At 38.1% G+C, this 27,511-nt stretch overlaps 1 protein-coding gene across 4 annotated transcripts in view; it reads left to right on the top strand.

The window, feature by feature from the left end:
* The window catches only part of bcl9 (BCL9 transcription coactivator), a 139,516-nt gene that overhangs the window by 86,386 nt on the left and 25,619 nt on the right, over positions 1–27,511 (top strand). For all 4 annotated transcript variants that reach the window (XR_010546721.2, XM_065295406.2, XM_065295407.2 and 1 more), the window contains exon 3: positions 18,837–18,914. The gene's annotated coding sequence lies outside the window, so the exon portion shown is untranslated. The remainder of the gene's footprint in view (positions 1–18,836; positions 18,915–27,511) is intronic.

The following is a 27,511-nucleotide window of genomic DNA, read 5'->3' as shown; positions in this document are numbered from 1 at the left end:
GGCTAAAATAGCACTGTTCACCTTGTGTCAGAAAAGTCAGAAAAGACGTAAAACATTGTGATCCGATCGATAAAAACGCATGTTAATGACAAGTGTAAACAGCCTCTAGTAAATCCATCTTTTTCTCCAACTCTCGTCTTAACTAGTGTTTTCTCCTGCTACACTTCTCACGCGGCTCTCATCCTCCTCAGTACTCCTACTGTGATAGGCTACGCCAGGAGTCCCCCCTCCCCACACAGATCATGCGACTGACAAATGACTGACGAGGGTTCACTCCTTGTCACTCGTTGCACGGAGCGGTCATCCAGTCTCTTTGGTAGAGAGAGAGAGAGACAAGGAAAACAAACAAGCATGCAAATGTGAATTATCGCGGCCTAAAAAAATGATCGAGCTCATTTTATTTACCGTGCGATTAATCGATTTATCGTTTATCGCGACAGGCCTAACACAAATGCTTCACAAAAGGTCTAAACTGACCCAAACCCTTTGGATAGCAGTAGGTGTAACTGTATTTGTATTAGATTTAGAGAGTACTGTTCTCAGTTTGCTAGTGTTGTTTAATGTCGCCGGGTGCTGAGCTGCAACAATAAGCCTTTTGCTCTCACAGTTTCTCACTGGTGACCAAGTAACCCTGTCCTGACACAGTCTCACTGGCTTCTCTCCTACGGGCCAGCAAGCCATCTGCCCATCTAGAGCAAAGCAGCTTTAACCTAAAAATACTGTTTAAATGCTAAATCATACTGCCATCTCTAATTGTAAAGTATTTACTGGAGCTCATGTGTTCCTGAAGCTCACTTGATAGAGTACTGTGTTAGCAACACGTGTTGTGAGTTAAGTACATCATAAGTGTGTGAATGAACAGTTAGTGGCTTTAAATAGATGTGTCCGGCAAATGCATGAATGTAAATTTATTAGTTTGTCAGTCTCATTTTTGGAATAGTGCATTAAGGATTACCAATTTTTTTTACTTGCATTACATGATTATTCCTCAGTTGGTAGCACTTTTGCCTCACAACAAGAAGGTGCCTGGTTCGAGGTCCGGCTAGGTCAGGTGGCCTTTCTGTGTGGAGTTGGCATGTTCTCCCTATGTCGGCGTGGGTTCACACCGGGTACTCCGGTTTCCTCCCACAGGCCAAAAACATGCTAGGTAAATTGGAGATACCAAATGTATCCCCAACCTGTGTATGGATTAACCAGTTCTCACCATGAAAAAAGCCATAGATGCTGGAATGGCATGAAGAATAAGTAAATAAAGAAAACAAAATGGGGTAATACACAGAGGGACTGTGCAATTGAAACTACGATTCATATAAGCAGGGCTCGACATTAAGGCTTGTCCGCGACAAGTGGATTTTTTGAAGGACAAGTATAAGAGAAAATTAGTTGTCCGACCGGACAAGTTAAATTTCAAACAATGTTACTTAACGTTATGTGCCGTTAACGACAGAGCAGAACACGCAGCGCAAACGGCGAGCGGAATATTGAACAGAGAGCGCAGCGCGCCGACACACACACACACACACACACACACACACACACACACACACACGTTTACACCTTATGTTTTTAATAAACAAGCTGCGCTCGGCCGCGCGCATGAAATCTGATCGCCGAACACGGAGGGGCGGGATGGAGTGGAGAGTGATGTTTCTTTAGGCTCCGGCGGGAATATAAATGACAAGCACTTCAACCACATTTTCATCACTGTGTGTCAAAAAAAACGATTTAAGTCCGTATTTTTTCTCTTCTAAAGTTCGGAAAAAACACATAATGGTCTTAAAATCTTGCCTGTGTGTGCCGCGCGACAGCCGATTTGAATCTGACAGAGTTCGTCATTGTACATTAAAAAAATCCCACACAAACATTACAGCGTAAATGCTAGGATTAAGATTGATTTTATATATAACAGATAATCTAGATACATTTATCCTAATAAGTTTTTTAAAACATGGTAATGTTTTAATGTTTTGCTTTAGTGTTTTAATGTCAGACAATCATTGAAATGTGGGAAAAATGAATTACAGAAAGGCAGCAGATACAGCATCCTTCTTCAGAAAGAGCAGCAAGAAGCAGCCAAATGAATCTTAGTAAAATACATTTCAGTGGCCTACAAAATTCACGTGATTTTCTTGTCTCTATTGTTTTTTCAGCAATTGGAGATATAAATTCTGGTTTTAAAGTAAATTTCAAAAGTTTTATTTGATTAAAAAAAAACATTAGGTTGAATTATGACTATAAATTGTATGTTAATCTCAATTCATTTAAATACAAATTAAATTATTGTAGCAACTCTATGTTATACATCTTTGTAATTAATGCACCTATAATACTTAATAGTATTTAAAGGTCGATGATAGAGATTTTATGTGCCACCCCAGAGTAACAGCTGGCCCCTGCCTGGCCACCCCTAAGAAAAATCCCTGGCTTCGCCACTGATTAGCAAAACACAAAAAATACATAATATTATAAATCTTTACCTGGACAATTGACTTTTGTGCATGGACAAGTGAAACACAAATTTACTTGTCCAAAGGACAAGTTCCTCAAAAAGTTAATGTCAAGCCCTGATATAAGCCCTTTTCCTACAGAGAATACGCAAAATACACAGACAATGCGTCCGGGATCGTTTGATTTTGGTTTATTCACACTCCCAATGATTTTCCATAAATCGGTGCGTGCATTCACACACATTCCGTAAAGACAAGGCATATTTAAAGTCCTAGACTTGGTAGGTTTTCTTCCTTAGCGTCTAAAGTTTGCTTATAATCTGTAGTTTCTTGCGAAACCACGCATGTGCATGATCTCCGTATCATTGTGGTCAGTAAGGAGCTCCTGGATCTCTAGCCCTTTTCACACAGCGAGTACAGAAAAACCAATGGAAAATGCATCCGTGATTTTTCTGGGATTGTTTGATTTTTGGTTCATTTACACTGCCAATGATTACGATGGCATTGTTTCTGCAGTTTGTTCACACAGAAAGCTTTCCGTAAATGTTACTATGTCCCTTTTACGGGAGCGATCCCAGAACATTTACAGACCGTTTTTCTGTTCACACAGAAGGCGATTTACATAAATTTTCTGGGACCAAAGTGCTGTGTGAATGAGGTTTTAGACAAATTCCCAAAACCTCTTGGCTGTTTTAACCCCCATATTCACCACAATTGTTTTGTGTAATCCATAGGATTTTTACAACTGTTACCGATTCTATTTTCATTTAAAAACAAAATACATGTTTTTAAATGCCTTTTAAAATTAACCACTGAGTTCATTGATCTTAAGTTCAGAATGCAATTACTGGGTCTCAGATTCCTGCTGTGGATGTGACGTCGCACCATGTCCTTTATATATGCAGGAGCTTGCCTGTGTAAAACCCTAAATGCTATATATATATATATATATATATATATATATATATATATATATATATATATATATATATATATATATATATATATATATATATATATATATATATATATATATATATATATATATATATATATATATATAATTATATTATATTATATTATATTATTTATATTATATTATATTATATTATATTATATTATATTATATTATATTTATATTTATATTTATATTTATATTTATATTTATATTTATATTTATATTTATATTTATATTTATATTTATATTTATATTTATATATATATATATATTTATATATATATATATATATATATATATATATATATATATATATATATATATATATATATATATATATATATATATATATATATATATATATATATATATATATATGCTTTATATTGTATTCTGAACTTCACAGGAAGCCAGTGTAGCGACATTAAAATCTGAGTTGCATAGCCCTGTGATTCCTTTCCACACCCAACTGGTGGTGTGTTGGACTCGAACCTTTGTCAACTGCATGAGTACCAATGCTCAGTGTCTGCAACATGTGCCAGCTGCTGAATCATGGTGCTAACGCCAGACTTATTGTTTACGATAAAATCATACTCCATACTTGAGTCTAATAAAACAGAGGACATTATTGTCTTAACGGGAAATAATCCCATTTGCTAACGTCTTTCTCAGTAATTTTGCCAGGATTTGGTACTGGGAACCAGGCTGTGTCCTACTCTGTGTGTTCACAGTTTCAGCCTCTGTGCGATATGGAGAGGTCCAGCTGTGCCAACCTGCACCCTCCACTCCAGGAGGAGTTTGCCAGAGCATCTGCGCTGCCAGTTCATAAGTGTGTGTGTGGTGTCTGTGTGCCAGCCTGCTAAATGGACCCAAATTTAACTGTGTCATTTTGTTGGACTTCTGTCTGTGTGTGTATACTGGAACATGGAATATTGCATATGTGATTTATAAGAAGCAGATCTGAAAACACCTTTGAGGCCTTCAAGATAGAATTCTCACAGGCGCAGGCATACTTTTCTGGTTTGGTTAGTGATTGACCCAACTACATGAACATCCTGGTGTCTTGTCGTGTCTAACATGCCTGTCTCATGTAAACAATTTATGTTTTGTTACATATGTGTCATTTGTAAAGATGGCTAGACAGAACTAAATGAGCCAGAGAAGTTTAAGAAAACACAGAGAATGGTTTTATGGGATGTGTGCTTCTTACATGACCCAGTCTGTAAATACCCAATAAGTCATATTTTGTTATTTACAGATCATTATACATAATCTAAAGAACAATTTAACCTTATCTCCAATATTGAAATAAATATAAAATGAATAAGTGAAATCTACTGATGCTCCTAATCTCATAATTAGAATGACCGTAGGTTCACACCAGCCGCGTTTGAGGCTTCAATTTTGCGTCTAGTTTGTCGCTTGAACATTTTAAGTTTACTTGCGTCATTTGCGCATGAAATTCTAGTCATCGAGACATTCACATGGAAATTTGCGTCATTGGAGGGGCTTCTTGCGACCTGTTATCACATCATTACTACAGCAAGCTTCTGATTGGTTATCGCGGCGTGTTTTTTTGCCATGTTTTCAACTCGCGCTTTTGCGGCGGCAATGCTCAATTCGCGGCATTCGCGCAAACTAGACGGAATCGCGTCTACTACACCGCTCTAAACGGCTCATTCATTAAGTCAACGCATCTTCACATTGACTTAACATTGAAATCACTCTCGCTTGATGCCACGAAAGCAGCTGTTCTGAACGCAGCATAAGACTTTAACCTGGATTTTACAGACAGGGTCACATATGCAAGCCTACTGATTCTCTCTGAAATGTAAATTTATCTGTCTAGAGTAAAAAAACTGCATCGCTTTCGTTTGCATATAGTTTTACATATCGCGATAACCGAAATTACTTCTAAAGTTTCTTATGTGCATACATTTACGTATCGTCTGAGCATGCTTTTTCTCTCTGTTTGTGTGTCAATGCATGCATGCACGTGCACACACTTACGTGCCAGTGCACATCACCCCTCTCACCAGCTGGTCGTCTGACATCATGTCACCATGGCGCCAGGCCTTTGGCGGCCTGTAGAAGCCTGCAGCGCAATGCCAACAGCGCGCACACACAGAAACTGGTTTAGTTTTGCATTTAGAGAGGGGGAACGGCATGCCAAATCTGGAAGCCAAGCAGGAGAGCCTACTATTACTACACACACATACACGCATACACAGAGGAAAGTGTGTGATCCATGCCAGCGCTGGTCTCGGATCAGGAGAGCTCACTTTACTAGACACTAGACACTCCAGTGAACAAAGAAACATACATGGCCAAGACGGCAGCTCTGCGTTAAGAGAGTACAGGAAGTACATAGGCCCTGATCATTCGTCTACATTTAGGGTCGCAGGGTTCAGGCCAGGCTTGCGCAGCTAAAGTTTTAGGAAAATGTACCGTGCAGGTGTGATGGAAATGGGCATGACTGTAGATGTTGTAAAGATGAAATGCAAACCTTGAGACAGTGTTACAGATGACATGACTCTAATACTCTGTTTGCTTTTCTCTCTCACAACTTTAGTGCATTTTTTTTTTCTTCTTTTGTGTACATTAGGCCCCTCAGCCAATGTGCTTTTGCATCATCTATAGGAATTTCCATATTTGTGGGTGGGGTATATCATAATATGACCATGATGGGTGGGAGGGGCCTAAGGGACGGATGAATGTGAGTTGTTGCTCAGTCAGCAGGGACCCATACTGTAACAGCTGTGAGTCTACCCACTGCTTCTTTACTACATCCATTTACGCAGGATCTTTGTTTGGAAAAAGTCCTGTTGTTTCCTGTTATTTCACTCTCATTCACAAAACCTGATCCTAAATTGGTTATATAAATGCTTCTTGTGATATGTTCTATTGTCCACAATCAGGCTCCCTGAAAGGTGAAAAGCACCTTCATACTTTGTGGATGGTCAGTTGTGCTGTAGTACACTGAATGAGTTCCTTGAGTGCTTGTGCTATTTCCTTTAGTAATAAGTGTGTTTGTTATGGCTGGAAAGCTGTGGTACAGTTAGGTTCAGCTTCTCATTAGGAGCAAAACTTCCTTTTTGGTTTAAAAGTGCAGTTTTTGTAGCAGGGCTGCAGCAACAAATCATTTGCAGAATAAAAGTTTTTGTTTACATCATATATGTGTGAATAATAATAATAATAATAATAATAATAATAATAATAATAATTATTATTATTATTATTATTATTATTATTATTATTTGTGTATGACACACTAGGGATCAGGTGATACATGCTGATATACATTAATAATACCTGGCCGATAACTACCCCGAATCAAACAGCTGATATTATTCACAGCTTTTTCGTGTACTACGGCTTTTGATCAGTGATTCCTTATCGATCTGAAATCACTGGAGTTTGAGTCGTTTATAACATGAGCCTTGGTGCTACAAAGGTGGGATGGTTTAATAGTGTTAGGCAAGACAAACATATATGTCAGGAAAAACGTCTGGCCTTATGCCAATGTCCACAGACTACTGGTTGTTTGGCAAGTTGTTAGGGTCACTGTTAAGGCCAACTAAATTCAATTTAAGCCGATAATAGTCAGTTTTATTGGCGTTTTCGCAGCAGCCGCTATGAAAACCAGCCATTTTGTTGAATGTTTTGCCACTCAACAGGGCGAGCTCTGCCGTGGTCACGTGGAAAAGTGATGTTGTTGTATACCCCATACGCTGCAAAAAATTACTTTCTTAGAAAAAAATTACTTATTTCTACTGAAAACAAGACAGTATCAAAAAAATTCTTAAATTAAGATGCTTATTCTTGATGAGCAAAATGCCCTAAGAAAATAAGCCTAGGTTTTAGACAAAAACTATAAAATTTTAGTGAAGTTGTGCTTTAAAAAAGCAAAAATATCTACCAATGGGGTGAGAAAAAAATCTAAAGTATTATTTTTTTCTTAAACACTAAATTTAAGCAATATTTTGTCACTCTGTTGGCAGATAATTTTACTTGTTTTAAGCACAAGTTCACTTAAATTGTATAGTTTTTTACTAAAAACTAGGCTTATTTTCTTAGGTCATTTTGCTCATCTAGAAAATACATCTTGATTTAAGAATTTTTTGATATTTCTACTGAAAACAAGACAAAAATACTAAGTAAGAGTCATTTTTTGTTCTTCTGTGGCGCATATTGAGTGTCTGCATGAGAGCGCTCTCTGGCTTTTGGATTTCACTGTAATTCATTGAGAAGCCTAGCAAGCATCATCTACCGATTTATCACACACAAACACGCATGCATGTTTAATTTTAGGAAACAAATATTAATTTATTTATTTAAGTATTCATATTTTATATATAAATATAAAAATTTATATACACACTAAGGCTGTGCAAAAATATATACAGCTAACTATCGTGATACATTTTCCACGATAGTGTATTGATATTTCAATCTCTACTATCGATATTTTTTTAAACCCATCAAATCCCTCTGTGCGCCTCAAACGACCTCGTCCGCCGCTGCTGTAGTTGTCGCAGTTCAGTTGTCTGTCATATACAGCCAGTTGTAAAAACACTTGCAGCTTTCAAACCCGACATGTGGAAATTCAGCTCAATTTTTTACATTTTTGATAAAAAAAGAAAAAGTATTGCAACATGCAACGTATTGTATCGTACCGCGACATGTATCGTATCGTATCGTGAGGCCTTGCCAATACCCAGCCCTAATACACACATAAATATTTCTTAAATGTATACATGCATTTTGTGTGTCTGTGTGTGTGTTTGTGTGTGTTCATATGTGTAATGTTTATACACCGTACACAGATATATGATGTAAACAGAAACTTTTATTTTGCAAACGATTAGTTGCAATGAATCATTATGCAGAAATACTTTGCAGAGTATCAGTACTAACCTCAGTGACAATATTTAATGCATTTAATGCATTTTGCGATAGCATTTCTCTAGGGAAATTATCTACAGCAAGAAATATCGCTTTTTTATTAGCTTTTGTTTTTAAACAATTTAGATATGTAATTATCATACTAAAATAATAAACAGGTAAAACATATTCTTGTGTAATTGATGTAATTAAATCTAATTTAGGCTAAAAAAGACTTTAAGACATACTGTTCTGTTTAGGCACAAGTTCGTCGCTGTAGTTTTTCTCGCTCCTCTCTACTCCTTTTATATTTATTTTCCGCTATCTGCTTTGAGTCGCTAGGTTTACCTTTGCGCCCGCGTTCTGGCCAATAGCATAACAGTATACGAACTACTTGGGGGCTTTTAAGTAAGGCCCCCTCTGATTGGTCTAATTTGGACAATCTAAGCATGCAACACACAAATGATAGACACGTAAATAAATGTACGTTTTTGGAACTCTCTAAAATATGGATATTAAATACTAGTGATGCACCGAAATGAAAATTCTTGGCCGAAACCGAAAACCGAAAAAAGGAAACCAAGGCCGAAAAACCGAAACCGAAACACCGATATAAATTATTATGCCAATTATTAGTACAATTGCATTTATGGCCATCACTGTGTACTAACTTTACTAGGGGTTTGTGACGGATAAAAAAACTCACAGTTCGGATCACATTACAGTTTTTGAGGCACAGATCACATTATTTTTCGAATCAGCAAAAAGCCGAAGGGAAAAATCTAATAAACAATAAAGAAATTGCAAACATTTATAAAAGAGAACAAAGTTGTACATTAATAATGTCTGAAATTAGCATTAGGTACAGAAATCAAATTAAATGAATCATAACACAATCAATTAAATATATCATTATTTTTTTAGAGCTATTTGTCTCTTTGTCATGGGTTGTTTGATTAACATTAATGACACAGACTTAAGTAGGTTAATCTGACTGTAATCTATACATACACTTAAGACATAAACAAATGTTTTTATTAGAAAAAGAATACTGTGGAGAGAATTTTGTTTATATGTGCCCTGTCAATAACAGCGAGATTTTATGTTTGCTTGTTTTTTTTAAACGCGTTTCTCTCGTATGTGCACTACCGAGGGCACTTAAACGCATGCACATACAGAGACCGAGGGTGAATCCTAAACAGCGCAACAGTCGCTCCACATAAAAACGTTACGTTGTGTTTCATTGCTTTATTCGCCAAATGTATGTTAATGGATTACAGTATGAGACACATTAGCGCGACTCTCTCTAAAGTTTACACATCAAGACATGCTTAATCTTTGCAGACGCGTGCAAACAGCTCGACCGTGAGTGAAACCTGCTTGAGCACGAAGGGGAGGGGTGGGAGATGACTGATCACCGTGAGTGAAACCCAAGCGCTAGCGCACAGATGGGAGGGGCGCGGTTGACATTCATTTTCGGTTTACATTTTCGGCTGGATTTTTTATTTCGGCCCGAAACCGATAATGCCATTTTCGGCCGAAATTTTCGGCGACCGAAATTTCGGTGCACCCCTATTAAATACACTGTTGTCGCGTTAATGATAATTTTCCAATATATATTGTGCAGCCCTACATTTAATTCAGTTGTTTACCATAGGGATGGGGCCGATCCGATCCAGTATCGGTATCGGGACCAATTCCTGCGTAATTCACGTATCGGATTTTCCAATCCAACATGCTTAGGTATCCGATATCCGAGCTGTCTGCGCTTTAACGTTGTCTGCTGAAATGACTCCGAAAGTGATTCCCGCCGGCAGGCTGCAAACTGTGGAATGGATTTCCTGAACGGAGGCGCGGCTCAACGAGACACAGTTATGAGGAAATCTATTCCGCAGTTTGCAGCCAGCTGGATAGCACTGACTGAGGCTAGACAACATGTCCGCTGTGTGGAAATTCTTTACCTTGGAAACACCGCAAAGCAAGATGGCAAAATGCAATGTTTGCAAAGCCGTTATTCAGAGAGGCGGAAGCTCCCTCGCGTCGTACAACACAACAAACGCTATCAAACATTTAAAAAAACACCATGTTAAAGAGCACAAGGATTTTTTAGCCAGTGGGCAGAAAGACAACGGGAGCCGTCAAGAATCACTTTGGAGTCATTTCAGAAGCAAGGTAAACTCCCGGCAGACAGTGTAAAGGCTAAATGGATTACCGAGAAGATGTTCAAATTCATCTTACTCGATGACCAGCCATCATCAGTGGTTGATAAACGCTGGATTCCGTAGCCTGATAGAACACTTGCAGCCACGGTATAATTTACCATCCAGGAGATATTTATCAGACACTGCGCTACCTGAACTATACAGCCGATTGTCAACCAAGTTAGCGGAGAAGTTAAAAGGAGTTCCAGCCCTGAGCTTTACTTCAGATATATTTTATTGATAGTGTAAGATGTTTACACTTGCACTTTTCATTCCTTAATGTTTAAGACGAAAGTATTTGTAATTTATGAAATGTAATAAATATTGACAATCAATTTGAAACCCTTACAGTTGCATATTTGTTTTCAGAATGAGATTTTTCCTGTTAACAGGATTCCCTGTTTTTCTGACTTCCTTTTCTGACCTTAAATTTACCTCAAGTTGCCTTTTGGGACATACATGCATGCATACATACACATACATATCATACTTGCCTGTTGAGAGGAGTTTATTTCAGTATCATATAAAATCAACAATAATGATAATATTAAATGCAGCAAATACAGCGCTGATATCGGAATAGTATCAGTATCGGACGATATCCAAATTCAGGTATCAGGATTGGATCGGAAGTGAAAAAATGTGGATCGGTGCATCCCTAGTTTACCATGTTCATTTGCACTCTGTATGTCGGCATAGTAGGTTGGTTTAAACTTTTGCATTTTGTATGAACATTAATCAGACAATTGCAGCAAAAATCTTGACTATCGGAAAAATGTGGGGAAAGTCTATTTGATTATTGCAAATATGCATCAAGATAAATGTGCATATTTTGCAGTTTAAGCTAGCTACAATATATGAGTGTATGCATCTTAAATCTATTCACTGGTCTAGCCTTTGTATTTGTTGCCCAATATGTTGACTTAATCCATAACAGGGTTCTAGATAATACAAAATTAATTTCTCTGTTAGCCCTAGTCACGCTCCACACAGGTAAACTGGTTTGTTTGAGCATGTGTGGAATGCTGTTGTGAGCGAACCGTACACCAAAAGGTGAAGTTCTACCATGTCTACCTACGTCATCGTCTTTAGATGGGAGACTGGGCGTAGAGGTGTTCGCACACAAAGGAACCTGTAATTTGAAGCTACAGTCTTGGACACACTTAATGACACCCATCTCATCTACGTCATGTATTTTCCTGTTAACACCTGCGTACATGCCTACAGGCGCCTGTTTACATAGAAATGCACTTTTTATTAAGACTTTCATTAGCACGTAGCTATAAAACTATATTGTAAACATGGCTGTAATAACGATGGGTGGCAAAGTGGGTGGGGCAGAATGAAATCAGACAATCATTTACCAAGCATGCGTACAAATGGATTTGTGCGTGAAATGTGCGGACAGATGTTTTCACGAACAAATTATGATTTAACAAAAACTTTCATACAGAATTTATGTTGAATGTACAACTTTTATACAACACGTACGCAATAATCACGTGCGCTATAACCAAATTCTAGGCTATAATTATAATGTTGAGATATAATGTTTACATTATTTTGTTATATTATAAATTTTTTATTATTATACATATTGTATATTATTTCTACACCTATAAAGATGCGTGAAATGACACATCTTCACATTTTGCTTCCTTCATTTTTAAAGCGTATGCTTAATGCCTAATGTAAATGTATTGTTAACTCCATATGTCTTGGGTTGATCTAGACCTCGTCTCTGTTTTATTTAAGATACGGATGCGCATTTCTAGTGAAGTTATATTAAAGACTTTTTTTTAACAGCACCTGTTACCCCGGTTAGGGATCGACCGATATGGATTTTTCAGTGTTGATACTAGGGATGCACCGATAGGATTTTTTTTTGGGCCGATAACGATTAAAACAGACAACTTCTGGCCGATGCCGATACCGATATTAAACACTTGTATACAATACTATACAGTTGGTCTATTAGCTAGTTTATTTCTGCATCAAATAATTTTTACTGAACATGGATTGGATCTAATTAACATTCAACTGACCAACATAATAAAAGAGGCACAATTAAGCTAAAACAAATATAATAAGACAGCCTGACAACCTTCAAAGGTGTTTTTTGCTATTCAGCATTTATTTTATCAACAACATTAACTCATTTTTTACATATAATGGATTTCTTTATGCAGTTAATTAATAAACAATCGGTATCGGCCTTTCTCGTGCTATTGCCGATATGCCGATGGTTCAAATTCATCAAAAATCGGCCGATAAATATCGGTGGCCGATACATCGGTGCATCACTAGCTGATACAGATTTTTTTGTTTCATCAGCCTTAGCCGACGACCGATACAGGCTGCCAATTTTCTTGAGCCGATATTTGGAGCCGACACTGCTTTTGCTCACTCAATTTTAGGGTTGGGAATCGTTAGAAATTTTCCGGTTCCGATTCCAGTTCTGCCTAACGATTCCGGTTCTGATTCCGGTTCCATATAATAAAAAATAATGCACAATACTTAAACAATTCAATTTGTGTTATTAATTACTGATAAAATATTTTAAATGTAAAATGATTAATATTTTCACTTTTTCAGTCACTAGGCCCATATCATTTATTCCTGTTGTAGTCCACGTAAGATCCTACCTGTTGAAGTGAACATGATAGCAGCAGTAGTTCTCAAACATATGATTTGAGATTTATGCTTAGGTAACTTAGCAACGACAGACGCTTTGAAGCGTCCACGCGCTTTGGAGAAGAGTGGCGCGATCACGTTTTCCGCGTGGTTTTAGATGCGAAATGTGAAGCAATTGAGCATAATGTGCATGGCCATTTTGGTGGGTGATGCTTGAGCCCCGGAGCGACCACGGGATCGGCACGGCTATGTGCGTGTTTATTTTATCACTTTCATCCGTGAAACAACACATGGTTCAAGTGAGAAACCTTTTTGGGGTTATAATGTCTGCACAGTGCTGAAAACGCATGTTGCTATACTGGTAGTGCAGATTGATACTTTTTTGCAACCTCGACCAAGAATATCTCACTTCATTGTTCCGCCCCCAAGCCAGCGGGTCATCACTGATATCGGTTTATAGCGCATTAACTCTTGAGTCTTATGTCCGTTTGCTTTCACGCGAACTTGAAGACATCTCGCTGGGTGAGACTGTACTTTATATTTTTCATAGTTTGTGAAGTGCACAGAATCGTGGGTCGCACTGTACCGTCAACAGCCCTAGAATCCACTCTTTTGACTTTTAGACATGTTTAACACGAAGTATACAAAGCTTACCTCAGCAGCCCAAGTGTTTTCTGTGGTAAGCTGCGTTAATTTGGTTGCGCGAGTGACTATAAACAGTGGCTCAACGTAATTAATATTCATGAGGTAAGAAACATAAGCGCTTTGCACGTGCCTCGCATCAGAACCGCTTTTAGAACCGAAACTTAAGAATTACGTGCGGTTCCGGTTCCTTTTAAAAAACGGAACCGGTTCTGAATAAGAACCGGTTATCGGTTCCCAACCCTACTCAATTTACATCATAAAAATGACACAATGACGATGCCAAATGTTACAAGTCTCAATTTAAAAAAGTAACATTTATTGAACTTAAAAAAAAAAAACTATATTTAACAAATAGTAAAAACATGTGAGGGTGCTATGAAACCATCTTTCGATGTTGTCATGGAAAGCAGTGTTTCCCATACATGGATTTATTTGTGGTGGCCCACCACAGAATCAACACTGGCCCCCACAAATAGAATTTTCATGATTCCCATTTACATTTTTATTTCACTATTTAAAACAGCTTAATTCGCTTAAAATATAATTTGATCTATAATATAGATCAAATACAGATCAAAGAGTAGAAGTGAAACATATTTCAGGTGCCAACACTAGATCGAACGCAAACACGACATGATGACATCACATATATGCTAATTAGCGGGGGACATCATCACCACCACAGTCTCCTCAAAATCCTGTGGGAAACACTGGAAAGGTTGGTTGGTTTTAGTCACATGACCTGCAATCGCTTGCGGCTTCCACCACTGTCTGTAAATAATGCCGAAGAAAATTGGCAAACATGGCACCCACGTATTGGCCGATGCTGATACACATAAAACTCGCAAATATCTCCCCGATATATCGGTCTATCACTAACCCCGTTGGGGACACAGCACATCTGGCTTCCTCCACCGACAGCAAAACCTCCTAAATTGAAAACTTTACTGATAATAAATATGATCATCGATTTCTTTTTTTTTGCACTTTTACTACTCTAAAATGTTTTGTGGACGAGGGCTGCACTGTGGAATGCCCTTATATGGAGCTGGATTGGGCGTGTATTATGCAAATTATCAACCTTGTGCATGTGGCCGCTTATTCAGAACACTCCAAATTCGCTAATTTAAGAACGAGTATAAGAACAAATTCATGTACATGCACATGTGTTCAAATGTGCATATAAATACAAAAACGTATACATCTGTTGAGACCCAATTACCATGAAAATGATTGACAAACGAGAAAAATCGTTAATTGTCTCTTGCAATTAAATGTGATTTAAAAAATGTGTCTTTCTGGTATGGAAAGTTAAAAATAGTGTGCATGCAGAAATATAAAAACACATTCGTAATGGGGGCTGGGGTTAATAACACATCATTTAACCACTCATCTAAATGGTAAAATGAAGTCTATTTTAATGTATACAGTTGTTTTAAGCCCTTTTCACACAGATTTTCCGTAAGATACACGGGACAGGCATCCTGGAATTTTACGGGACCGCTTGATATTTTATTCATTCACACTGCCAAGTTTACACGCCATCTGATGGTCCCGGAAAGACACGTGACATGTTGAAAGTCCCGCCCTCTCTTCTACGCAGCGTCTGAAGTTTGCATATTATTTATTATTTCTCTCTCCAGAAACAACTCGCGTGCATTTTTGTTTATGATAAGACTACAAAGGAGCGCGTGAATGCACAGTTCTATTCTGGTGAATGATCTCAGCTTCAGAGTGTATATTTGACAAGCTCCCTGATTTCTGCTTTGATACAGTTTTCAGACATTTCTCATCGTGATTGTTTATATGCATTTAAAACCCGCATTTTGAGGAGCTGAACAATATATCTCGTTGGGATGACATGCGGGTATTTTCGTTTATTATAGCTCAAATGAGCACGTGACGCGATATTCTTTTATGCTGCTGAATGATCTCCGTTTCAACGCAGTAAGTAACGAGCTAACTTACCTGATATCCGCTTCAGTCTAGTATGCTGACATTTCTCGTAGTGAATGTTGTAAATCCCTGATTTTAAAGAGTTGAACGAACTTCATGTTGCCATGACACGCGCGTCCTCACTACGGCACGTGCGTCATTGTTTATGCGTCTCATATATCATTTCCTGATAACTGCTTCAATCTAGTTTGCAACATTTCTCGTGGTGAATGTTTATATACATGTTAGTTTGCAACATTTCTCGTTGTGAATGTTTATATACATGTTATCTCTCGTTGTAAGGAGCTGAACCATAACTTGTGTTGTGATGATGACGCGCGCGTCCTCACTTCGACACGCCCTTTATGGCATTCTTGTTCACACAGAGGGTTACCCGCGTATCTTACTAGGTCCTCTTTCCGGCAACGATCCCAGAAGATTAACGGAACGAGTTTTTGTTCACACAGACGCTTGTCTGGCAATTTTACGGGTATTTTCTGGGACCAGAGGTCTGTGTGAATGAGGTTTTAGTTTTATTTAGAATATGAGTGCACATGATTACCTTCATATTTACCTTTGTCTTCATTACCTTTAGGGAAACTTTTCCTATTTGGTATTTATCCTAATTGTATTTAGCGTTATTGTAGTTTTGTATGATTTATGTGCACTGTTAATAGCAATCTTGCCTGAAACGCTACTTAATTAGCTTGATTAACATTGGTTTATTGGATGCTGGGCTTGAGCTGTCCTGTTATTCCCATAATTCTCTTTGGCAAATGATAAAATACAGATAAAGCACCAGTAACACACCATGTGCATCTTCTGTATTCATTTTATTTGACTGTTCTAGGTCCATCTCGCAGATGTATATTGTGATGTGTATATAAGCTTTCCACTATAGATTGCATTATTGAATTTTGTATAACACTGCACCTGAAATCAAAATTTTCATAGCTTTGGGTAGGGTGCAAGCTGATTGTAAAGAGGTTTTGAGAGGAAGTGACCTCATTGAAAGAGGAAGCTTCTGATGGGATTTTGAGTGTCTCTTTGACCACAAAACAATGTGTCCATTTATTACAACAACTTGTTATTATAAGCTTTGAAGCTCAGTTTTTTTTAACTGCACACAAGATGTGTGTCTGTTTCTTTGTGTTTGTTCTTGTTCCAGAAAGTTTTAGTTTTGTTTGTTGTGTTGTATCCAAACCATTCATCCAAAGATAAAAATTAAAGTTTCATTCACTGAAGATCTTTAACTCTCAAATCTCATTTATGCTATTGCATATTTAAACATGAGTGAACTAATGGATCATGATCTCTTGCTGTGTCAAGTTTGAACAGGTGCTTCAATAAATAGTACATTTATTTTTTATAATAATTGGAATAAATATCAATTATTCAATTAGTTTTACCTGTTAGCACCTGCAAAGCAATTGAGCAACTAATTGTATAAGTAACGGTGAGGGGGACACAAACTAAAGCAGGGGTTAATTGTAACACAGCTATTTTACATATTTATACAGGGCCGAGCAATCTGTGCTTTTGGTCTTTTACTGTCAAAAGATGATGATCTGTGAATTTGTGAAAAGTTTTGACGTGTTTTTATTGAGATATTGAATAAAGAGTGTTTTGGTGGCATTTGAAGTAAAAAAAATCTGTGTCAGTCACCAAATTCAACTTATATTATATTATTTTAATCACTGTCTTGTTATCTAAAACATAACATCATGTTGAAACATATCTGCAACTCCTAATATCTGATAGCTGGGATTTAAAATATTGGCTCCCCTTGTGATGTCAGAAGGGGATAATACCGGCCCTAAATCTGCACTATGCAACCACGACACTGCCGTTTAGTGCAGAGATCAGCTAATTTCCATTTTAAATGCCAAATTTTTGCTCACACTTACAAAGTGGCAATGTTATAATAATTGATCTATGTGTCATTTTGAGCTAAAACGCACACCGAACTCATAATGTCGCACACAAAATGTCATTATTAAATAGTGTCATCATCACAGAAAAACTAAAGACAAAATTTGATGCCAGATATACTTGGGCACTTAATATAACTGGGCAGCGCACCCAAGTAAAGTCAATGTGTGGGAAACACTGTGACAAGAGTGTGCAGGCGTCAGCGTAAATACGACGCAGCGCCATCTATGGGAATACTGAGATAAACTCATTTCAGGACAATAGTAACACGGCATTACAAAAAATTTTATGAATCGATTTTTGGAATTCTATGAATTGATTCTGAATCGGCAAAGCTTGAATCGCGATTCAAATGTGAATCAGTTTTTTTGCACACCCCTAATATACAGACAGAATTGTATTGAATTATTTGTGTTTAAACGAAATTTTCTTGCAGGTGTTACAACAAACCCTCTGTTTGTTAAAATTAACGTTTGCACTAATGTCACTTTCGGTGTAATTGTACGATAACGGTATATCCCACAAACAAACCTTAAGTGTTCATTTGTAGCAGAAATGTGTTTTGATTAGTGATGCACCGATGTATCGGCCGATTTTTGATGAATTTGAAACCATCGGCATATCGGCAATAGCACGAGAAAGGCCGATACCAATTGTTTATTAATTAATTGCATAAAGAAATCCATTATATGTAAAAAAAAACAAGTTAATGTTGTTAATAAAATAAATGCTGAATAGCTAAAACCACCTTTTGAAGGTTGTCATGTTGTCTTATTATATTTGTTTTAGCTTAATTTGTGCCTCTCTTATTATGTTGGTCAGTTGAATGTTAATTAGATCCAATCCATGTTCAGTAAAAATAATTTGATGCAGAAATGAACTAGCTACTAGACCAACTGTATAGTATTGTATACAAGTGTTTAATATCGGTATCGGCCAGAAGTCGTCTGTTTAAATCTGTATCGGCCCAAAAAATCCTATCGCTGCATCCCTAGTTTTGATTGTGTACAAAATTATTAATCTAACTTAAATATTTTTGAATGATGGAGCCAAAGCAAAGAAGCGTTAGTTTGTGCCCCGCTCTCCCCTATAGAAGGTGTGGTCACAGCTGTGCTTTAACAATGGCTTTTTTAAATGCATTACAATCAGATACAATTACTACTACTTTCTCTTAAAACATTTTCTCGCTCTCTCTTTCAGATTGTAGTGCAGTTGGTGGCATTCTGTTGCAGTCTGAGCAGTCATGGCCACAGCTATATCGTGACACAGCGGGACATGGTAAGTGCATCTCTCTTTACTGACTCTGTCTGCACAAGTTCATGTTGAACAGCATTCCTTCAGCTGCGGGCTGCATGCAAATAAACAGCACTGATGTATTTGTGCGTCTGAGTAATACATATACCCATGCAGACTGATGAATGATGGGTTAGGTTTAAGGGTGAAAAAGTTGTTTTAACTCCAAATCACATGTTTTTGTACAAATCAAGCGTGATTCAGAGCTTGTTCAAGATGGAGATATTGATCCAAATCAAATCTGCCACCATCATAACTTAATGTATTGTCAACTATAAGGTTTTGTAATATCCAGTATGCATGTGGTTTTCGGAAACGCCCAGGTCCTACTTAGTCACATTGCTTCCATGTGTTGGCGCTGCAAAGGCAGTTGAAATGGAGAAAACCAGTATGGTCCAACAAGTGATACATCCAGCTGTTTAGCTGAAACTCAAGAAGCAATGCATTCAATTTTACAGATAGAAAAACGATCTGGCTGGTCTAAGTACAATGATGTACTTTAGCATCTTGCCTTGATCAAGGTGTATCTCTGCAATGTTCACTTTGATAGTAAATGGGATGGGTGCCTGCACGCACGCTTGTACAGCTTTGTAATGCAGCAGGCATAGATTATGTAAGATCAAACTAGTCTAAGATTAGAACCTTGAAATGGCCCTGTTGGTTGCAGTTGTTGGAAACAGTTTGAATAATACCATGCAATAACAAATATGATGGATTCGTGGATTGTTGTTTAGGATGTGTTGTAAGCAATACTTGCAACAGGCTCCTGGCATCTCTGCATTCAAGTCTTCAAGGCAAAATAAATGACTGTAACAGGATGTTTTATTAATGGCTTGGTTTATTGTTGTGTTGATCCTAGGGGTGTGCATTGGCACTGCCCTCACAATTCGATTCAATTAGGATTCACCAGGTAACGATTCAGTTCAAGTGCATCTGACATGTTTTCTTGCAAATTAGATTTTTTTTTAAATCAGGAAAAGTCATTTTAACGCTGGATTTTCACCAACTGTGGAGTGGCTGCAGATCGGCTCCGCTGCGTTACGGCTCCGCACTCTGCCGTCCTCCAATACCACCAGTTCCGAATTTGTTGCAGAGCGGCTGCATGCTGAAGTGATGAGGACCCATGAGGTCTTGCAAATTCACGTGATGATCCCGCGATATCTAGTTCTGGCTCCGCCCATTATGACATTAAATTATGACGTTTTGCTGGACCAGCCCAGATTCTGACACAAGATCTTGCAAATTCAGGTATGATCACTCGATATAGTCATGGCTCCGCAGGGCTCGCAAAATTTCTAAATCCCTGGTAGCCCTTCGAGCAGGCAAATTGTTTTTTGATTGGATCATTTTTTCGATCAGAAAAACAGGGGCTACTGTCGTTTTAAGAGCGAGTCACTCTCTTCACTGCTCGTACAATCTATACTTTAAAGCTTGCTGCGAGAGATGTAATTTTCTTACGTGAGGATAGTAATGACTGACAGGATGAAGTTGGAGGATTTGCCCAACAAATCCATGACAAATCAGTACGGATTGCTTCCTGTACTGCGGCTTTTCGCACGATCGCTAAAGTGAAAGTAAAACTCGAGCGCGCTCAAACGTAATTTAAATACCCAATGCCTGAATTTCATACACCATTATTAACCATCCAAATCTGTGAGAGCATGCATAAGCATTTACAGTAAATATATTTTTTCCTCCCTATAAGTCAAGATAGCCCGACGGGCAGGGCGGGGATGCATTTTGAAAGCCCGACTGTGCAAAGCACAATAGCCCCGGGACGTCGGGCTAGCGATTTTGCGCGCCTTGCTTCGCCCTGCGGAGCTGTCCGGCATCCGTCAAAAGTAGAAGCTCTGCGTATTTGTTCCAGAGGGCTGCGGATGGCCGGAGCTGTTACAGATTCGGAACGCAGTCAGTGGAAATACACACATTGACTTGAATGGAAACCGATTGCCGCCGCCGCCGTTCCGCAGCGGATCCGTTACGCAGACGGTGGAAATCCAGCGTAACATATTATTAAGATTCAGATTATTGCTTTTTTATATGCAAATGTAACATTTTTCATTTCATTGGTATTGTCTTTTGTTTGCAAAAACCTCTAAGTAGGGGTGTAAGAAAATATCGATACACATGTGTAGGGATATGGTGTTTGCTGATTTTTTTTATACGAGATTCATGGCAGTTTTCAGTTTACATCCCGACAGCTAGATAGCATTCTTCTTATCTCTAAACTTCAAGAGTGACAGGAAGTAAAGGTCTTCACGGAGGACCCAGGACCCATACAGGATCTGTTTTAAATGGTCAGTCGGGTCCGTTCCTAGTTTCATTACTTCGGGTCTTGGGTCTGATTAACACTCTGTGTAAAACCCGAACTGACCCGGCCGTGATCAAGCGCTACAGCGCGTGTCCAGTCTCATGCGCTTCTCTGGTTTCTATGGTGACTGACAACAACTAGCTGCTGTTTTTAAAGTCACAACCACGTGCTACACTTTTTTTCTCCCATTTTTTTATTTTATTTTTATGAATGAACAGTCATTTTATATCTAAAATGTTTGGTTTGAGAGCACAGAGTTGGTAGCAAATAAGCAATGCTAATGTCAAGGCCATTGTACTGAACGAGCAACCGTTATTTTAGTTCAAACGGCAAACAGACCTTATTACTGTATGTTAGCTGATTTAAAATAAAAAAGTCATCACAGTGACATCAAATAGATTTTTGAATCTGGAATAATGAGTGGATTAAGCTCTTAGAGAGGAATAATATGGATATGGATTGTTTGCATATGTCAGGCAACTTACAGGAAAATGCTGCTAGGGTAACAATGTTTTATTTTCACAACTTGTTTAGTGATTTATTAGCAATGTGCTGTGGAAAATGTGCTGACCTGGTCCAGCTATCAAATAATATGGGTTTGGGTATTACATTTATGCAATTTGTTTGTTTGTTTTGCAAAGGTCCGGTTCTGCTCTTAACTCGCTCTTGAGCAAGTTCCCACAATAACCTGCAGTTAATCGATAACCTGGTGACTCTTGACAGGCAGATCTGCTTGTTAGTTGTGTTTGAGTGGCAGTTTAAGGTTAATAGGAAGAGATTTTAGGGAGGGGGTGTTTCTTATTGATTATTTGTGGTTTATAAATAGGATTTGCTTATCTCTGACATTTTTTTTTAATTAGGATAGATTCAATTTAAAGTGTGTTTACTATGCTTTTCACCAATCTCTCCTCCTCCTTTGTTCATTTTGCCATCTAGTTGTAAAATAGTTCAGACTGATGGATTTTATTTTGGCTGTTTATTCTGGCTGCTATGTCCGGTCGTAATTCACATTGGCTGTCTGTCTGGGTATTTTTATTGTATTAACAGAAGCTACCTGTAAGAGCTATATGATACTTGTTTTATATGCCGTCTCTATTAGGGTTGTGACAATTAATCGGGCAAATGCGCGTTTTCTCAATGAATGAATTTGAATGAATTACGGTGAAATGCCGCCACATTCAAAAGCCAGGGGGCGCTTTTGTGCATAAACTCCATTTGTGCCACAGAAGAAGTATCATTACAAACACTATTCCAGGAAATGTCTACAGGAATATTTATATCACTGTTCTGCAGATTGTTTCAGGTATTTTCATGATAATAGAGAATATTTTGAATGATTGTGTTTGACGAGTGTTGCTTTTTTAAATACTCATTATAAACGAGTCAAACTCATACTGATTTTAGATTGATAAGGACTTCCTACTGATCACGGAGCCGTAGTACATGCACAAGCTGTGCATGAAACACTGAATCGGAGCCTTAAGATTCAGAATCGATTTTTAGACAGGTCTTTTCAATGGGAACGCGATGCATCGATGCACATCCCTAGTCTCTATTGCTATAGACTAGGGTTTGTGTGTTCAACACCACAACTAGAATTAAGCCTCAACTTAAGTGCATATGTATGCTTATTTGTTTCACTCCCCTAAAGGCAATCGCTTTCATGGTTATAGCAACCGTCTTTCTGTATGTTAGGCAAAAATCCTTTTCACCGTGATGCTGTGTGTGTTTGTTGCCACACATCTCATACACGCGCCCGCTGTTTTTTGTTCAGTAAGTGGGAGCGTTCAGCCCTTAAGCCACGCAAAATGTAAATAGACTTGAGGAAGCTTCACTTTTAACTGAGTAAAGGTGGCAAGACCTCCGTCTTAAACAGCCCATTACACGGTTCATATAGTTATTTAAGCCTTACGGCTCTGTGGCGTCCAACTTTGCCGTCTGTGTGAAACTCCGCACCTCATGCTATTTCGCTATTTGCATGTTTGCTTTCTGATGTTACCCTGTAGTTGCTCAATGCTCCACCAAATTTGTGGCGTGTTTTTTTTATTTTTTAAAGTACCAAGCCACTTTTGAAAAGCACCGTTAGTGAGTGACCATCAAATTATGCGACCATGTTACTAGCTATGTTTACGTGCACAAACTTGTGTCAATCTGACTGAATTTAATCCGATTGCAAGTTACAACAATGCAATCCGATTAAAATGTTTGTTTGCATGTACATTTTATATAATCCGAACCAAACGCAAGTGCACAGAGAGGATTGCCAGGTTCGCACTTCAAAACCAGCCCAATGGACATTGAAAACTAGCCAATGGCATCCCAATGAGTTTTCACAGCCAAAATTTCAATAACTAATGAATAGGGCTGTGTATCGATTCAGATGTTCCAGATCGATTCGATTTCGATTCACAAGCTATCAAATCGATTCGATTCCGATTCTCAGGTAGGTTTTTATACTCGATTCTCGATTCAACTCAATGAATATAGATTTAATACACATACTCTGCTCTTTGAGAATCGATTTTTAATCGACCACGTTTTAAAAAACGATTAATCGCAAAAAAATTTTTTTGCCCAGCCCTACTAATGAACAAAATCATCTTTGTGAAAAACAAATGAAAAATGTAATCTTTAACCCGCAGAAAGAAATCTACTTGCGGAAGCTGTTTAAAAGTAGCCCAAATCTGAACCACACCAAAAAGTAGAGGACTTTGTAATTAGGGATGTGCATTTATGTCATTTTTTCATTTCGATTAATCCATAGGTCTGAAGAACGAGTACTCGATTAACTGGGGGCGGGGCAATCAAAGGGGCGGGGCGTACACGTCATGGTGAAAATGAAAATATTTTGATTGAAAAACTCAAATAAAACTTAATTTTGAAGAAACTACGACAGAACAATGAAAACAAACTAGATTATTAATGAATTAAATGTTTTTAACAGAAACCTCTAACAGGAAAAGCTGCGTGATGAAGTGAAACTAAAGGGTTAATAAACACAAACCGAAGCCCTTTCTATTTGACGCACTCTGCATAATATTAAGCCTTTATACAACATAAATATATAACGTGCATCTATCTGCATAAAATGCAAGACTTCAACTAAGGTTTCAACTAAGTTATCTAAAAAAAAGAAAGTTTAACTCCCTTTGTGGATGTGCATCAAAAACAGCGCACTTTTAAACACGTCCAGTCAAAGTTCAAGCTTCATAACATTAAGCAGCTTTAAGTATTTTGCTATCATGCGCATTTAGCTGTGTCGTGTCGTCCTCTTACCTCAGTCAAGATGTAATGGTAATGCTGTATGGCTCTCTGGTATCTCTTGACATTTGATGTTTAAATATGAGATGATAATCCATTGAACTTTTGACGGCGCTGTACATTTTGCACCTGACTGACTGTATTTCCGAAAATCACGACATCCTTTTAAACCATAGTGCCTCAGTGATGTGAGTTGTGGCTGGCTTCACGGGATCGGCGGGCTGGCGGGCTGCCGCGCATTGCGCGGATCGGCGGGTTTCTGTTGTGCGGTCGCGCGGAATTATCTGTTTGTTTTTGAATCACGCATGGTAATGTTACTGATGTCATACGTCGGTCTGCGTAGCTTGACACGACGTCAAACACGCATCTCCAGACCCAGTCTTTACTACCACATGCGCTTGTAATGCTAACCAGACATCCAAATGCCGCCATATCCACAATAAATAAATAAATAAACCCACATGATCATCGTTTTCGTGATCGATCATCGATGCCACGTTCGAGTACTCGAGCAATCGAGTACTCGTGCCCATCCCTATTTGTAATGCTGTGCACAACATTTCTCGTTGAGTTGACGCTTTATCTCTAAATAAATGTACAAAGTTGAGTTGGAGAAAGTTGTTCTTAAAGGGGCCATGGAATGGAAATGCCCACTTTGTAGATGTGAGCAAATATTAGGTCATTTGAAATTTGGCTCTCCTTATGATGTCATAAGGAGATCTTATTATAATAATACCACCCCTTAATCTGCACTTTCCAACCACAGCACTGCCATTAGTGCAGAGAAAAAGAGATAAAAAAATAAAAAGAGAAAAAATTATTGACATCACAATTGAGTTTGAATTGCATCAAACCACCATTATTGTGATCAATGTTTGCACTTCATCCTCTCATTTCCATTTTAAAGAACACACCCAAAACAACACATTTTTGCTCACACGTACAAAGTGGCAATGCTAACATTTTCATGCCATGGGCCCTTTAAATATTTTTAGATGTAGGCAATGAATACGCAATTTTCAAAAGGCACAACACTATTTTATTGCTTAATGTAAAGATACACATGAACCTTACAGAATGTACAGCACATGATGAGAATCTTAAAGGAAAACACCACTGTTTTTCAAAATTTAACTATGTTCTTACCTCATCAAGATGAATACATGCCTATCTTTTTTCAATGCGTGCACTTAATCTTTGTACAGTGCATTGTGAATGTTTTAGCATTTAGCCTAGCCACATTCATTCATATGGCTCCAAACAAGGATGAATTTAGAAGCCACCAAACACTTCCATGTTTTCCCTATTTAAAGACTGTTACATGAGTAGTTACATAAGTATGGTGACACAAAATAAAACTTTTGTTTGGAGCCATAGGAATGAATGGGGCTAGGCTAAATGCTAACACATTCACAACACGCTGTACAAAGATTAAGTGCACGCATTGATAAAAGATAGGTATGTATTAATTCGTCTAAGTTGAGATAAGAACATAGTAAAATATTGAAAAACGGTGGTGTTTTCCTTTAAATATAATATAAACTTTTCTCCTGATGATCGGATCACAGATCGGACTACACCACCCCTTTCAAAACGATTGAATTTAACATCCAATCGACCTCAATCATATCGATTAAGGTGTTTACATGAAGGCTTTTCAATCTGATTGAGTAACAAACAGATTATTAGGTTGCATATAAACAAAGCTATTAAGGTAGACACTGTTGTGAATAACACCAATCCTAAACCTTAGTACAGCACCTATTGAGGTCACATAACACCGGCTGTGTGCCGAGCAGCGTGCCGAGTATTTGTGATGCAGTGCCTGTTTTCAGCCAATGGATTACGGATTGGTTTGTGCACTGAACATTTTACGTTCACCCTAGCCTTGAATGTGAATTTAGAGGTGAATTTAATATCGCTTTTAATATTGATATTTAAATGGATGTGACCTTTCCTGACCTCTCTCACACCTCAATATATTAGGTTTAATTAACTTCATTATTGATATTATTGGACAGCTCATCGCCATTTCTTTTTCAATCAGTTCTGTACAGGAATTTTAAGTGTATCGAATTGTATCACGACCCTTGTATCGGGATACGCATTATATCGCCAGATTGTTGCCGATACACAGCCATACTGTAAAAATATGACCTTGACATCTTCAATATTGACTGAGCAAGCCCATGTCAAAGATTGAAACCAATAATATGATTCAATTATGAGACTTTAGTCCGGATATTCTTAAACAGAATATGTATTTTGGGTTTAACAGAGGTTTCATTGTGAAAGCCTTTTCCGTTTCAGTTCCAGCCCTCCACGGCTCGTCAAAGTCTCCGTTTTGTGATGCAGGAAAACTCAATTGTGCATATAAAATGTGCATGTAAATATATCTGTGTGCCTTTAAGCGAGGATGCATGCTAACGGTACACGCCGACTTGTGGGTGCAGGAGTGTGTTTTTGAGGCTGTTAAAGAGCCAAGGCCTGTCGGTCGGGGGTTGCCTTGGCAACGGTTTTGGTGGGTGTGCTTGCATGAAGAGAAACGTCTCTGGCGGGCTGGAGCTGGCTTGACTGCCATGCTGCTGCCACTGAACGCCTTTAGAGCCGGCAGCGTAGCAGCACACCGTACACTCGCGCCACGCTGTATTGAAATCGGAGAATGTCAGAATGCAACTGTGGGTTCAGGAGGAGAGTGGGGCCGTGCGAGGAAGCCATGCATCAAGTGACAAAAAATGAAATGGCTGCCTCGCTTGCCTGTGTTCATTTTCGTTTATAATGCTTCGTTTTGAGTTCATACCTTTTTTTATTATTACAGGACACTACTTCTTTGCTCTTTAGCTTTCAAAACTCCTTGACTATTGGTTTGGTTACTTTTGCTATTGTTTTGTGTTTTGGTAGTTCTATTTTTTCCTATTTAAATAGTTTTGTGTACAGCACTTTGGCTGTTTTTAAATGTTTTTTTAGAGGGGACATATCATAAAAACAGGCTTTTTCCATATTTAAGTGC

The sequence above is a fragment of the Paramisgurnus dabryanus genome, chromosome 4 (assembly GCF_030506205.2).
Source record: "Paramisgurnus dabryanus chromosome 4, PD_genome_1.1, whole genome shotgun sequence".
NCBI lineage: Eukaryota > Metazoa > Chordata > Actinopteri > Cypriniformes > Cobitidae > Paramisgurnus > Paramisgurnus dabryanus.
The sequence above is the reverse complement of the archived record's forward strand: the minus strand, read 5'-3'. Positions and strand labels throughout refer to the sequence as shown.